This window comes from Lithobates pipiens, unplaced genomic scaffold (assembly GCF_037356315.1).
Source record: "Lithobates pipiens isolate NorthernLeopardFrog02 unplaced genomic scaffold, aLitPip1_a1.2 Scaffold_16, whole genome shotgun sequence".
NCBI lineage: Eukaryota > Metazoa > Chordata > Amphibia > Anura > Ranidae > Lithobates > Lithobates pipiens.
The window spans coordinates 279,383,085-279,399,632 of NW_027507748.1; the positions used below are offsets into that span (position 1 = coordinate 279,383,085).

The 16,548-nt window shown below is 42.2% G+C and overlaps 1 protein-coding gene across 4 annotated transcripts in view; it reads right to left on the reverse strand.

The window, feature by feature from the left end:
• The window catches only part of CEPT1 (choline/ethanolamine phosphotransferase 1), a 92,521-nt gene that overhangs the window by 63,299 nt on the left and 12,674 nt on the right, over positions 1-16,548 (reverse strand). Inside the window, exon 1 of one of the 4 annotated variants that reach the window (XM_077481491.1) lies at positions 15,121-15,288. The exons of 2 other annotated variants lie outside the window; for them this stretch is intronic. The gene's annotated coding sequence lies outside the window, so the exon portion shown is untranslated. Of the gene's footprint in view, positions 1-5,264; positions 5,360-15,120; positions 15,289-16,548 lie in introns of those variants that run through there. One more of the 4 variants, XM_077481493.1, reaches the window with a different exon arrangement.

Sequence of the window (16,548 nt, forward strand, 5' to 3'; positions counted from 1 at the left end):
CCCTTATTTCGCCCTTGAGGCACTATCCCTTCCACCCACGCCAACGGTGGGGCACTATCCCTTCCACCCACGCCAACGGTGGGGCACTATCCATTCCACTGATGGGGCATTATGTCTTCCAATGACACCAACTATAGGGCATTGGTTAGACTCACTGGCCACATTCCAGCCCCCTAAAGTCTGAAGGAAAGTAGCCCCGGCTTTTCGTTTAGAAATGCCCCTGCATGTTGGTCTGTGTGTCCATGCCCACATATGCCATCCAGAGGAGTTTAGGAGGCAAAAAAATAAATAAAAACACAGAAGGTGTGTCCAGGAGCAGCAGACCCTGCTTGATGTGCCTAAAAGGTGCCTAAGTGCTAGATGCATTTAGCGCTTGAGTGGTTATGCATTTCAATGGCCAAAATAAATAACAACGAAATTATTTGTCCAAGCGCTTGATGTGCTTAAACGCATTACAGGAGTTTACAAACATCAAGCGGTTTTTCTGCCAAAACTCTGCTGCCAGGAAGAAAAGGAGGCCAGGAGAATTAGCAAAATGTCCAGTGTGCATGAGGCCTTATAATGCAATGCAAGCAAGTTAGGATTCCAAAAGCTTGGAATAACTTCTGAATGTTGACCATTGAGGGTTAAAGTGTAACTAAAGTCAAAAAACTTTTTTTTTCAGTTTTGGATAAAGAGGAGAGGGAATACCTATTATGTTTTATTTATATCTCTGCCCCCACTAGGGAGATTCACCCCATTTGTCCCGTTTATCATTATGGAAAGTGACAGTATTAAAAATAAATAAATAAAACACCACACACCCCACTCTTAATTTTGTTCCCAGAAAAGTAATCTGAAAATCATCCAAGGGGGTACTAGTTCTGGTGACCTGGAGGGCCTCAGGGGATTTCCTTAAGTTGCTGGGATTTTCTCACTTCCTGGAACAGGAAGCAAAGGGAAATCTCAAAAATTTACAGGTTATAACCCTCCCTTACTCAAAAATAAAAAATAAAAAAAAGAAGTTTTAACTATAGTTCTACTTTGAATTTAGAATACTTTGATTTCAAACAAATTATTATTATTATTATGATGCATCAGAACTTTGTCCATTTGGAACAGACCAGCATTCAGATGTAAAGGGGACAAAGAACGCTATTGAGGGTATGTGGAGGCACCTCCCCAGTGACCACACAGCACATTTAATTTTTTTATGTAACAGTCAATCTAAACCGAACCTGTGCCCAGACAATGCATATCATCATATTTACCTCCTTTTTCATAGTTGATTTAGTGCATATATTGGAGTATATATATATATAAAGCTACTTCGCGCCCACGCTATAGCCAAAAGACGGCTACAACGCGGACGCTAACTGCACTCGATCGGCGTGTCCAATGAGAGGTTTCATAGTTAGTTAGTAAGGTTGAATAAAGACACCAGTCCATCCAGTTCAACCTGAGTGAGTGTCTACAATTGTCCCTATCCCTTTACATTGCACACTCACATCAGTCCCTACCCTCAAGGGGCCCACAATCCAAGGTCCTCATTCATATACTAGGGCTAATTTTGGACAGAAGCCAATTAACCTACCTGCATGTCTTTGGATTGTGGGAGGAAACCGGAGTACCCGGAGGAAACCCACGCAGGCACAGGGAGAACATGCAAACTCCAGGCAGGTAGTGTCGTGGTTGGGATTCCAACCAGCGACCCTTCTTACTGCTAGGTGAGAGTGCTAACCACTACACCACTGTGCCGTAAACATATGAGATCATCTCTCATCGCCGGCTCTTCCTCCTCACACAGAGACAGCATGTGAGGAGGGAGAGATGAATGGCTGCAGCATCGCGTAAAATAATGAACACACACACACACACACACACACCCCTGTCCCCAGTGCCACCTATCAGTGCCACGTATTCGTGCCATCTGTCATCAGTGCCACGTATCATTGTCCTGGTGCTCCAGGGCCTTTAAAAATGTAATAGGTAGTCAACAAGTTAGATGTGTAATTTATGCGCCTAGAACATGCGACAGTGCTCCCTGCATGTTGGGCCACACATGTGGTATCGTAATACTCAGAAAGAGTAGCAGAATGTTTTTTGGGGTGTTATTTGTGGTATACACATGCCATGTGAGAGAAATAACCTATTACAATGACAATTTTGTAGGGGAAAAAAAAAAATCTCAATTTTGCAACGAATTGTGGGAAAAATTTACACCAAAAACCTCACCATGCCTCATACTAAATACCTTGGAATGTCTACTTTCTAAAAGGGGGTCATTTGGGGGGGAGGGGGGGGGGTTTAATTTCCTGGCTTGTTTGGGTTGCAAGAAATGAGATAGACCACCAGTACATCAGGTCTGATCAATTTATTATGATTTGCACCACAAATTGTAGACTCTATAACTTTCACAAAGACCAAATAATATCCACTAATTTGGGTTATTTGTACCAAAGATATGTAGCAGTATAAAATTGTTGCCAAAATTCATGAAAAAAAAAAAAAATAATAATTTGCTAAATTTTATCACAGAAACAAAGAAAAATTTTTTTTTTTTTTTTAATTTTCGGTCTTTTTTCATTTATAGCGCAAAAAATAAAAAACCCAGAGGTGATCAAATACCACCAAATGAAAGCTCTATTTGTATGAAAAAAAGGGCAAAACATTTATTTGGGTACAGTGTTACATGACTGAGTAATTGTCAAAGTGTGAGAGCACCGAAAGCTGAAAATTGGTCTGGGCAGCAGGGGGGTTTAAGTGCCTAGTAGGCAAGTGGTTAAAGCATCGGCTTTTAAAAAAAACAAAAAAAAAAAAACAAACAAAACATGTCATACTTACCTGCACTGTGCATTGGTTTTGTACAGGGCAGCCCTGATGCTCTTCTCTGGGCTCCCGCCAACGCTCCTGGCTCCTTTTCCTCGACCAGTGTCCCCAATAGCAAGAAGCTTGGTGTGGTCCATAAGACACAGAGCTGTGGCTTGCCCCACCCCCGCTCTCTCTTCATTGGCTGTGATTAACAATAGCTCCTGCTGCAGTGTCTAAACCAATGCAGGAAAGAGACCAGAGACAGCCAAGACTCCCGTGCACATCACTGGATTGAGACGGAGCTCAGGTGAGTATTAGGGGGGCGAGGAGCGCGCGCGCGCGCGCACACACACACACACACACACACACACACACACACACACACACACACACACACACACACACACACACACACGTATAGAATGCATGAAGGTAAAAGAAAAATAAAAACCCAACCCTTCAGCCTTTGCAACCACTTTAAATACTTGTTGCATTATAAATACTAGATTAGAACATAGTTACATAGTCAGGTTGAAAAAAGACACAAGTCCATCCAGTTCAACCTTAAAAACAAATAAATAAAATAAAAGAACCTGCTAGCATATACTCTCCTGATTCCTTTGTAGTCATTTTGTAGTTCAGTTAACCTCACCCCTTGCCTACAGCTGGAGTAGGAGAAGGTAGGGCCTGTGGTCTGTTGGAAATTTTGATCAGTAAGCCAGCATGACTCATATCCCAGCTGCCCTGGTGGAGCTAAACAAAGTGGCAGCATGGTCAGTATACCCCAGGCTGCCCAAATATAAGCTGGCATTTCTATTACAACGTGTATTTTTCCTTTAAACAGTTACTGGTTTACTCTCCAGGCAGTGTTTTATGAGTGCAATTATTTAACAGTTGCCACGTTATTTTTTTCTTTAACTTTGAGACTGTTTTTCATCACATCACCTGGTTTCAAAACGCCCCTGAGTGTTTTCTGCTGAATACTTCAGATTTTGAAATAAGTGATGAGATCACAGATTCTTCTGATGACTTTTGCAATCCGATCATGTCGGGGCAAATAGCACTCAATGGATTGGTGCATCACAAGCAGTTCTACTAGATATTTTCTTTGGCGCCTTAAATCTTGCTCAGCAGTTCAACTAAAGGTAAAGACGTTTAAACTTTTTATAAGTAGAGTCCTGATTAACAGCAATGATAGCAGCATACCTCCCAACACTTTGAGATGGAATTAGGGACGCCTACTAACAAACGTATGTAGGCATAAGACACGCCCCCGCCACACCCCCTTAAAAAGGAGAAGAAAAAACAAACAAAATTAAATAAAAAAAATAAAAAAGGTAATTAAATCCAGAAGAGCTTTTTTTTCCCCCACTACTATTCCTTTATATTGGCTTTTAAAATGTACAAATGCAGCAAAGTTGTTTATTCTGTGCCCCTCCTCAATTTCCCTTATCACTCGTCCCCAACTAGATGACTTTATTGCTAAGCTCAACAAACTTGCATTCCACTGGCATTCCATTGGCTCAGTGGCCTTTAATGACATTCTCATTGGATAGGGTAATGGCATTAAGTGGAGGTTAGCCAAGAAAATGAGGAAGGTCAAGCACTAGTAACTAGGTGAAACGAAATAGTAAGTAAGCATGACGCATTTTTAAACTAGAATATTAAAAAAAAAAAAAAGTATAATAATCAACTATAAAATTAAAGTATTATAATAAATATTATAAACTATAAATAATACACATAAAAAAATAAAAATAAGACAAGTCAATCTGGTTCAACCATAAAAATAAATACAAATAAATACAAAATAGTATCAAAACAATCCCATATACCCAATCCTATACCCACAGTGTTTAAAGTACAGGCTTACTTTAAAACACCAGCAAGCACAACAGCCTCAGAGGCTCCAAACTAATACAAAATCTAGTAAAGCCCCAGTCCAGATGAAAATGGAAAAATTCCTGCTCCTTTCTAAAAAGGAAGAGCAGCTCCAGCCGCTATACTCATCCAATCCCTCACACTGTCTATCTCCCACTCCTCTGGCTTCCAGCAGCCACTCCTCTTCTGGATTGAATGACACCTAGCATCATTCAACCCACTTCCTGTAGCCCCAGGGCATCATGGCTCTATCCTCAGACTTATGGAGGGAACGCTGCAGAAAGTGGGGACAAGCTATAACGTTGCTCTACTCTCAGCCTCATTTAGTATCGGCCCACTTCCAGAGAAAGAAGAAGCAGAAGACTTGCGACTTCACTGAGCCCCACCAAAGACACCTGTGAAAAAAGGTATGAATATTGATTTTTCTTTGTTGCAGGGGGTGCTCCAAGAGGATCGGTTGAACTTGACCAAATCATAAATATCTGTAGGGGCCATTTACACATGCACCTTATGAATGATGGGGCACTGCAGTGCCCTTTTTTGTTAAATGGCTCTTGAGCATGCCTTCACAACACACGTGCACTACAACTCACCACACTGCAGGGTACGCAATGCTTGGTTCTGTTGATCCTGCCAGAAGAGCTCTTGATTTCCCCATTTCATTTAGCAAGGTGACAACACTTTTCATTCTGCAGTAAAATCACAGATGCATTGACACCCTATAAGTATTCAATATATACTATATTGAATATTTACACATGTACTTTTTAAAAAAGTACCAGTTACTTACCGGTAACTGTCTTTCTGGGAAATCTTCCAGGACGGCACACCTGAGAGATGAGAGGCTCCTCCCTACAGGAAACACAATCAATCGACAGCTGTTTTAAGTCCCCACCCTTCCCCTTGATCCTCAGTTTGTAGAGAAGTAACTCCTGAACCAGGTTCACAAGGGAAATCATTCCTCATAGGTACTCACCTTCTAGTGTTCTAGAATTTTCCCTCCTCCAACGGGCGGGAAGTAGGCCTGCCGTCCTGGAAGATTTCCCAGAAAGACAGTTACCGGTAAGTAACTGGTACTTTTCTCAAGTCATCTTCCAGGACGGCACACCTGAGAGGATAAACAAGTACCTCAGGCCTACCTTAGGGTGGGGCCACTGCAAGACCCTCTTGGCGAACCTTGGCTCTGCAGTGAGCTTTACCTCCACTCCATACGTTCATATGCTTGATGAAGGCATGTTAGCTGGATCATGCGGCTGATCTGCAGGTCTGCTCCACAGATGTCCCTGTCTTTTCCACTTCGGATGCAGTATCTAGGTGAAATGGGCTCTTAAAAATGGAATCAGAAAACATGTTAAACTTGTAGGTTAGCAATGTTGCCTATCTCACACATCTAACAACCATGGCCTATTGTGCCTGTAGGTGCTACTTAGAACCACTAAAAAGATAAATAAGAGACCTGTGTAAGACAAGGACACTACATTAATCAATAAGAGGGCCTGTCTTAACACTATCCTGTTGAGGGAAATAAAACTGCTTCCTTTTTATCTTTATGTCAGCAAAAGACTAAAGGGAAGCCTACTTAAGGGAAATAGATTAACAGAAGCTTGAACCCTGGGTTTAAGGCATGCCCAATCTATGTCCTTACTTACGCCTGAGAGCCTTCTTCAGGAGATTAAAGTCCCTAGCAGGAGTAGACTACCCATATTGCTACGTCTAGTTTTGCTAAAAGGGCAAAATGAAGGCCTGCACCGAGCCGAAACCTATTCGATCGGGTATACATCTTTATACTCCATCCTCAGGCCCTAATACTCCTCTGAACAGAACTCTCCAAGTTCTTACTAAACAGGGCGATTCATTATCCCCTTCCTCCAGTGTCCCATAACCCTACAGGGCTTCAACCCTAGGAAATGGTTCTGGCATCCCTGAATGCAAGTGGTCAAGGTTTTCTGACATGTGGCATCTGCAGCCCGAACTCCTGGCCCCTCCATGGAAAAGAAGGCTGAAATACAAAAAGGTGATACATGCATTATTAATATCACAAATAAAATGATCATAGATTGTGGGCACGGCACAATAGAGTTAGACAGAAAAGACACAAGCATAGACAACAATGTTGTGTGCCTGAGTCTGACTAGCTAAACCAATATATCAAATATGGGAAGAGACCCAAATCTGAACCTCAATGTAGACAAACAGTCCTCATAGTCTGGTTTTCTGATGTGCTGCCAAGACGTAAAAACATTAAGACTCAAGCAAACCCTAAATGCTGCGTATTTCCTTAGTGCAGCTAGCTAGGTCATAGGCCTTTACGGTTGTGCTTTACCTATGTACAGCAAAACAAGGCTATAAATATAAAGACAGAAAGACCCAAACTTCTATGTTGTGTATTTCTGACAAACCACCACACTTATAAGATTAATATGAACACCAACTCCCGTGTTGTGCATTTCTGCTATGCCACAGGGAAAAATATGGAACACAAGACAATCCTTTCTGTCATGCACTTCTGTAGTGTAGTTCAGATAGAACCAACACTGAGAAAGGACACAAGCAACCTGCAACATTGTGTTTTTCTGAAACAGAAAGCACCAACAAGCTTCAATCTTGAGTATTTCTGCTGTGCAACAACATAAAAGCAGACACTGAGGAAAAAAGACAGACAGCCTTTACAGCTGCAATCTTTCTGGTCTGCTGCAAAATAAAACAATAACGCCATGATGAGTATTCCTGCTGTGTAGCAAAACCTCAATCAGAAGGGACAGATAAGTTTAGGGTTCCCACACCCGTGCGACCCAACCTGCGACTTGGGACTGCAAGATGCATGAGAAGTCATATACTATGGCTTCCAATGGGTACCATTTGTGTCTGTGCGACACCAGCAGTCCCTGATTCCTGGATCCACAGACCTCAAGATTACACAGGTCGCAGGGAAAAAAAAAAAATAGCAATTTTCAGGTCGAACAAGTAAGGGGTCCCCAATGCTGTGACTCCCTGGAGGATTGCAGCCAACAAACCCCTGCTGTGTATCCCTAAGATGCAGAAAGGTAGATCCATGAGAAACACTGCTCACTGCTGTGCCTGATATACAAACGATAAGGCAGTAAATATAGGACATACAGGACACAAACATTCAATCTTTGTGTATGTCTGATGTGTAGTAATATACCACTACTGAGCAGAGAGGCCACCATCCTCAATGTGTCTCTCAGCTGAGCAGCAAAAACAAAATCAGAAAAAGACAAGCAACCTTCACTGCTGTGTCCTTTCTGATATGCAGCCAATAAGGCAGTATATGCAAGACATAAAAGGACAGGACAGACAACCTTCAATCTTGTATATGTCTGATGTGCAACAATATAACAATTCTGAATAGAGATAGCACATCCATATTGAAGCGATTTGGCCTTGCGACTCAACATGTCAAATCGCATGGCTAAAATCAGCACAACACCACTTTGTGGTGCTACATGGATTACCAAAGGCAGTATATGTACTACACCTGGCAGGGGTTCAATTTGTATTTCTGCTATGTAGCCCAACAAATTCGAACCATCAATTTTCACTGCTGCCTTTCTGATAAGGCAGTAATACAGGACACAAAACCTCACAGACCTTAATGCTGTATAAATCTGATGTGCAACAATAAAACACTATGAATAGAGATAGCACATCCATATTGAAATGATTTGTCATGCGACTCAACATGTCAAATCGCATGTTTAAACTCGGCAGCCATTGCCGTTAATAGCACTGTCTGAATCAGCACAACGCCACGCAAATCAGGACCATCAGACTTCACTGCTGCCTTTCTGATAAGTAACCAACAAGGCAGTAAAACAGGACACAAAGCCCCACAGACAGACCTCAATCTTGTGTATGTCTGATGTGCAGCAATATAACCATTATGAGCAGAGATGTCACCAGACTCAATGATGTGCATTTCTGCTGTGCAACACAAAACCAGAAAGTACAGACCACCTTCACTGTTGTATTTTTCTGATCTGTAGCCAAACAAAGCAGTACCTTTAGTATATAAAGGACAGCAAACAAGCTTCAGTGCAGTGCATTTCTGATGTACAGCAATATAGCCCTTATTAAGCAGAGATGTCACAAATCTCAATGTGTATTTCTGCTGTGCCACAAAAACATCCCCGCAAGCACAAACCTTCACTACTGAGGTCTACTGGTGTGCAGCCAATGAGGAGTCATGGTCTATCCCTTTATGAAATAACCAACAGGCAATTTATTTCATAGGCATAGCCTGGGCTCTAGATACTAAACCTCACCACCAGTGAAGGAACAGATCCTAAAATGGTTGGACACCCTACTATTAGTAGTAGTTGTTGTCCTACCTTACCTCCATAGACTGAGCAAACGCTAGCCAGCACATATCCAGGTGGTGCTGATTAGCAACTAAAGTCTCAATGAGCCCAGCCCTAGAGACCAATTTAAGACCTCTCTAGAAGAGGTGGTTACCAGTTTAGCCTGGGAGGTAAATAGCTACTTGCAGGCTTCAAACAATCAATTATGTAGCTCTTGCATAGGTTTGCACAGAAAATCCTCAATTAAAAGGATGTAGGGAGCGATCTATGGTGAATCGCCTTTAGATCTGCCACTGAGTGGATTGTAGCCCAAACCAATCAAAAAAGTTTTTTCTTACCTCCTACACTATAATATAACCACAGTGTAAAGGTGGAGTGGGAGGTTGGAGCTTATGAAAGTTAACTATAGCAGGCAACCCCCAAAAGGAGGATCTGTGACAAGGGAACCCCTACTGTGCCACACAGAAGCTTGGTCTCTGCCCATCCTTGAATGTTAGGTCAGCTTTTAAACATTGTGAAGCAACTTCAGATTCCTAGCAGCTGGGCTAATAGGGCCGGTAACCTAGTGCACCTGCTGACCAGGGGAGCTTCTGAATCCACCAACCACTGCCCAATTAATAACTTGTTCAGTGGTATACCTGGCCTGTAAGTAACTTTGTATCTACCAGGTCCCCTCTGTACGTTATATTCATCCCTACTAAATGTACCACAACTGGGCATGTAGGGAGAGGCTGGCAACCTACTGCTGCGATAACCACAGTGTCTCTGCTGTAAGAGGGAGCTGTGGCTGGTGGTTTTAGCAGTGGCGTCTGCGCTATTTGTATCCCGACCCCAGGTTCTGCACTGCACCAGTCAGTATATACACAGGGAAGGGGGAGCAATGGCCTACCTACCTCTTTCTCATCTGAGGTGGTTTAGGCACACTCGTTCCTCTGCACCACCTGTCCACTATACAGCTTCTCTGATGTAAGAGCTGGTGTTTTTAGCAGAAGCTTAAGGGCTATTTGAATCCAGACCCCAGGTGAGATCTCAAATGCCTAGAAACCCTCTGGCTGGAATTGGGGATTTTGCAGCTAAATTCCCACGGCAAAAGTACTCACCGTTGTCTTCCTCTTTTTGCCACAGCCAGCGGGCTTGCTTTTCCATCCTTATGGTCCACACGCAAGGAGGATAGCCGCCAAAGTGCTCCCCCCCCAACTGCTGTCCCCATAGGGAGGTGCCAGGTTAGGCTGTGTCCTGCACTGTACCAGTCAGTCTATATACATGGGGGGGGGGGGGGGGGGGCAATGCCTTCCATTCCTCATTTCCATCTTCATATCTGAGGTGGTTAAGGCAGACATCCACCGTAGTAAACTGGTGCCTCCTCGCTCTAGAGAAAGGAGGATGTGGGCGCCTGCTCCTACCTTCCCTCCTGGGTAAGAACGCCGCCGCCATTTTCCCGAAGTTTGAAAAATGACGCGGGTGCTTGTTACCACGCCCTCTCCGGCAGCCCGCGCAAGCTACCGGGGACAAGATCCCCCTGGAAAGAACCGATGGCCAGCACCCCCGTCTGAACAGCCACCTGTACAGGTAAGGAGGGGGAGACAGGATAATGGCCCCTGAAGTTCTGGGTACACCACTGTACCCAGGGTCCTTCAGCTCTCAGGGGGGCTCTTCCAATTTCTGCTGCCCGCCCTGAGGAAAAGATAGGGGAACCCCCCAGGAAGGACAAGAATATCCTACCAGACCCAGAGGCTTCCCAGGCTTGTGGTCCGGCTCCCAGGAGGAGACCACCAGCCCCAGGCTTCGGGTCATTTGGAAAAAAACAAACAGTTTCGCTGTGTAGGGAGAAACACAATCAAAAACTGAGGATCAAGGGGAAGGGTGGGGACTTAAAACAGCTGTCGATTGATTGTGTTTCCTGTAGGGAGGAGCCTCTCATCTCTCAGGTGTGCCGTCCTGGAAGATGACTTGAGAAAAATATATATATACCAGCACCTACCTAGTATCTGTCCCGAGGACACTAATATTTTAGTGAAACGCGTTGGCGAGCAAGTTTTTGGAGTTTTTTTCCTCTCTCTATGTGCCCACAAAGTCCATACATTTTTTGACTTTGTCAATCCTTGAATATATATTTTTGATATTGGCATGGCAGGGGTCCTCCCTACTTATGTATTGAGGAAAGATTAAAACCATACCTACTTTTGTTTTCTAATCCTCTTAAACTTGTCCATGCTGCTGCCAGATCCCACATAGCTAAGACTGTTGGTACAGATAAGTGCTGGTTCACACTGGTGTGATTTCTGATGAGACTTAAGTCGCATGACAAGGGAAGTCACATTGTCAATGGTGCCCGTTGAAATAAACAAACAGAATATGGTAACCACATCCAAACTTGCATCAAAGTCGTATTGCAGTAGTGTGAACTGAGCCTAAAATATGGAATGAATGGAACTGTATGCATGTGCATAAGCAGCAGCAGCCCGGCCTGGAGATTTTGCAGTGGGGGCTGTGTCTCCCACAACAGTGTATTCAATATTTTTTTTTTTTTTTTTTTTTAAACAAACACACCAGAATGCAGCATGCATATGACAATATGGTCCTTCTGAAAACACTGCTTTTTGCATGACTCTCCATTAATAACTTGACTGCAACAAGTAGGTGCTGCAATTTCCAATCCAGTGGCAAAGTATAAGTAGCTAAGCAGCTGACACTGTTGGCTGAATGGCTTATTTGTATGTCTCAGCAAGAGGTGAAATCTGAGATGGACTTTAAATCAGAGTTCCACTCAATCCTCTGTCTCATCCATTTCAATCCAGGAAAATTATAGCTTAGAAAAAGCACTAGTCTCTACTTTAAGAAATACTAACTAGTCCTACTACTTACTCAGTATTTTAGTGGTGTGTTTGACATCTGAGTATGTGGTAGTGATGAATGGTAAACAGGAAGCAAGAACTTCCTCCAGTTGATATGGTGACATCAGGGGAGGATGGTGGTGTGACCTTTGTGTTGACCAAAAAGCAAAATGTATGGTCAACTCAGAGCAAAAGATTCTACTCCAGATAGAATCAGGGTGCCAGAGCTTGCATAAGATCACGGATTTTGAGAATCAGCGGCCACATTTCATAGGTACCTTCAGTCTTACAAATGTTCTATGGTAATCAAGATCAAATCCATCACATACAAATAACACACAGGTACAGTAAGTAGAGGCTAAAACCTTTTTTTTTTTTTTTTTTTTTTTTTAAGACAGGCAGTATGATCAGATGCACATCACTACCAACCAATGGAGAAGCAACAAGTGGAGAGAAAAATGTCTTTTGCAGTCAAAGGGGTTAGCTTTTTTTATAGGGCAGAGATAAATAACAGAGACAATTCCAGATACTAGACATGGTAACACTGGCACCAATGCCTTTGCAGCCTCCTTGCAGGCATTTTCCCTGCCCCCTGCCAAGCTGTCCCTGTCTCCAAAGCAAACGCGAAAAGTGAAAAGATGCCATTTTGTACCCAATGAGCCTTGGTGAGACCAGAAGCCTTTTATACCTCAAAAACAGTGAGAAATATATTACCAGTACCTGTGTTAAAAAAAAAAAAAAAAAAAAAAAAGGACGGACAAAGAAAAAAAGAAAAGGAGAAGACACATAGCATGAATATAGTCGTGCCCGACATTGCAGATTGTGGACTAGATCAGTGTTTCTCCACTGCAGTCCTCAAGGCGCCCCAACAGGTTATGTTTTCAGAATTTCCCTCAGATGAAGCGGCTGTGGTATTTACTAAAGCAGTGAAATGGATCAAATCACCTGTGCAAAATAATGGAAGGCCTGGAAAACATGACCTGTTGGGGCGCCTTGAGGACTGGAGTTGATAAACACAGGACTAGATTGTCTCCTATTTCTTAGACACAGTGACGACAACAACAAAAAAGGAAGTAAAGAACATAGCAGCCAGGCCCTTGGAAATTCTATATAGACTATATCTCCGATTTATAAAACCAAAGCCAGACATTTTTTTTAAATAGATCCCCAGCACAGGTATAAAAAAAAAAAAAAAAAAAAAAAAAAAATTCTGCTTAAAATACTTGCCTCACCCCTCCAGCAGTGTTAATTTTATGTTAAATTTCGATTTAGTTTTAGTTATAGCCTTTTGACTAAAATGCCATTTTAGTTTTAGTCATCTGAATTAAAAGTCATATTTTATGCTACTAAATTTGCAGTACATTTTAGTCGATTAAAATTTAGTTAAATTGTAATGCATTATTTAAAGAGGAAGTAAACCCTGATGGGTTTACTTCCTCTTTGATTCCCTGCAAAGGTAAAGCATAATGGACTACTATGCATCGCTTAGTAGTCCATTATGGACTACTATACACTTATCTGACACAGGAGCCAGCAAAGTCACCGCTGTCCCCTGTAGTTCCGAGCATCCATCTTCTTGGTGGGTCTCGCTGCTCCGGCGCTGTGATTCGCCGGAGCAGCGATGACGTCACTCCCGTGGCTTAACCAGTGCGCCTGCGTGCTGCTGTCTACGGTGCATGCTCCGTAGACAGCGGTGGCTGTCTTCAGGTAAATATCTCCTAAACCGTATAGGTTTAGGAGATATTTCTTGGACCTACAGGTAAGCCTTAATCTAGGTCAAAGTGGTTTGTAAGGGTTTACAACCACTTTAAGCATTTCTCTACAATTGCCAAACAGTCTAGCAGACCCCAGATCTCTCAGTAAAGAGTAACTGTCACTGACTATGCCATCATTAGAGATGTGAGAGCAATAAAATTCATCAAGGAAAAAAAAAAAAAATGAACAAAAGTTAATAAGAAAATAAAATAAATTATGTACAGAACCCGTGCCCCCCATGCTAATGCGCAAATAAAGCATCACCTCTGGAGATTTTCAGGTTTGTTGCAATTCCACAGGCGTGCACAAATTTTAAAGCGTGACATCTTTGGTATCTATTTATTCAACATAACATCATCCTTTATATTTTACCAAACAACTTAGCATTATGCTGTGTTTGTGTGCACAAAAATTCATTAAAAGGGTATTTTATCCTGAAACCTGCAAATGATAAACCGCTGAGCAAATATCTTAATAATATCAAGCTTGCAACAACTATTTTTTCTCCAGGACATTTGCTTTCAGAAAATATATAATGTTTGAGAGTTCTAATCATCTAGTAAAAAAAAAAAAAAAAAATTAGATTTTTACATGCATTTGAGAAGTGTGAGAATTGACTCGGGCAGCAAGTGGTTGGGAAAAAAAAAAAATAAAAAAAAAATAACTTACAGGTTATAACCCTCCCTTACTCAAAAAAAAAAAAAAAAAAAAGTTTTAACTATAGTTCTACTTTGAATTTAGATTTAGAATACTTTGATTTCAAACATAAATTATTATTATGATGCATTAGAACTTTGTCTGTTAATTATTTAACACAAAATCTTCTGGAGGCCATGTGGTTAAGTCTTTAAGCGGTGAACAGCTTATTTCACACATTTTAGCAAAAGAATTGCTAACAATTTCTGCTCTGTATGTGAAAACTTGTCACGTAAATGGCTATTCCAGCGTCTGAAAAGGAAGTCACATTCTGCTCCTCACTGCAAGGTTATTCACTTTTCCTATACTGGCCTAAACAGCAACTATAACTACTCATAGTGATAGAATGAAAAGCTTTTCTAGTCACCATGAAACCCTTGTCATCTATAAGTAATATCCTGAAAAAAAACAAAAAAACAAAAACAAAACTCTGTCACATCATACCTGGACTGGACTTCCAAAGCCATGACCGAACAGATTGTTGGCTCTACAACCTAGAACTGTGGCCTGTCACTAGTTTGCCACAATGGATTATGATGTACAATTTTGTTTGTGCCATGCTGTTATATTTTTTTTACTATGTATATTGATACCTCCTATGCTTACATGCATGTTATACTGTTTTATGTCACGTCAATCATTGGTTTACTAACATACAGATGTTTACACCTATGTGAATTGGTTTGGTTCCACCACACACACCTCATTCAAAGTCCCAACTTCCTCCCTCTTTGCATATAGTATAGGGATGGGGGCATGAACCTTCCCTCACGTCCCATTTAAAGTCCCAATGTTCCTCCCCCACTTCTTTCATCTAGTTTGCCAAAATGTGCCACACTCACCAAACTTAGTGACTTGGTGTACAAGGAATATTTGGTCCCTTCTGGTGCACTGGCAGCCCATTCACAAAAAACGCACCACCGCAGGCCTTCCTGGTAAGAATGGGCCCCCAGCTGGCATCGACGGATAGAACAAGCCTCTTCAAACTGGAAGAAAATCACCTTAACACGGGCAGCTTTTAAGAGACATTCTAGACAGTAAGTGAAACTATTCAAGCTGGGTTACTTCCTGTTTTATAGCTGTGAGAAACATTTTAGTGTGGAAAGTTTAACACATCGGCTTTCTATATGCGAGAGATGCAAATGGACTGTAGTAGAAGTGTTTCACTATATAGGAAAGTAAAAGGGGAGGCAATAGAGTTGAATGGACTGGTGAACTACAGTAATCGACACCTTGATGAAACGTTGAAGCCCTGAGCAGGCTGGCTACGTAGGCTTAAAACGTACTTGTCAATAAAGTGTATGTTACCCTAAAATGTATTATTTCATGTACAATATATTGACAAACGTATTGTGATGCCTGCCTTTACACACAAATGAATTTTAATAGCACCCCAGTCTAGGTCCATAGGGTCCAATATAGAATTGGCCCACCCTTTGCAGCTATAACAGCTTCAACTCTTCTGGGAAGGCTGTCCACAAGGTTTACCAGTGTGTCTATGGGAATGTTTGACCATTCTTTCAGAAGCACATTTTGCGAGGGCACTGATGTGGAAAAGAAGGTCTGGCTCTAAGTCTCCGCTCTAATTCATCCCAAGGGTGTTCTATTGGGTTGAGGTCAGGACTGTGCAGACCAGTCAAGTTCCTCCACCCCAAACTCGCTCATCCATGTCTTTATGGACCTTGCTTTGTGCACTGATGTTGGAACAGGAAGGGACCATTCCCAAACTTTTCCCACAATGTTGGGAGCATGAAACTGTCCAAAATGTCTTGGTATGCTGATTAGGACCAGTGTACAAAGCAAGGCCCATAAAGTCATGGTTGAGAAAATTTGAGATGGAGGAACTTGACTGGACGGAGTCCTGATCTCAACCCAACAGAACACCTTTGGGATTAGAGCGGAGACTGCAAGCCAGTCGTTTAATTCAACATCAGTGCCTGACCTCACAAAATGTGCTTCTGGAAGAATGGTCAAACACTCCCATAGACACACTCTTGTGGACTGCCTTCCCAAAAGAGTTGAAGCTGTTATAGCTGCAAAGGGTGGGCCAACTCAATATTGAACCCTACGGACTAAGACTGGGATGCCATAAAAGTTCATATGCAGGTAAAGGCAGGCATCGCAATACTTTTGGTAATATAGTGTATGTGTCTCCATGTCCATGCAGAGGTTTTTAACTGTAGTCTTCGTTCACTGAAAAATACCTGGTGATCCTACTAGACCCTCTTATTCCAGATTGCAAATGGACTACGCCAGGTAGATCCATGCTC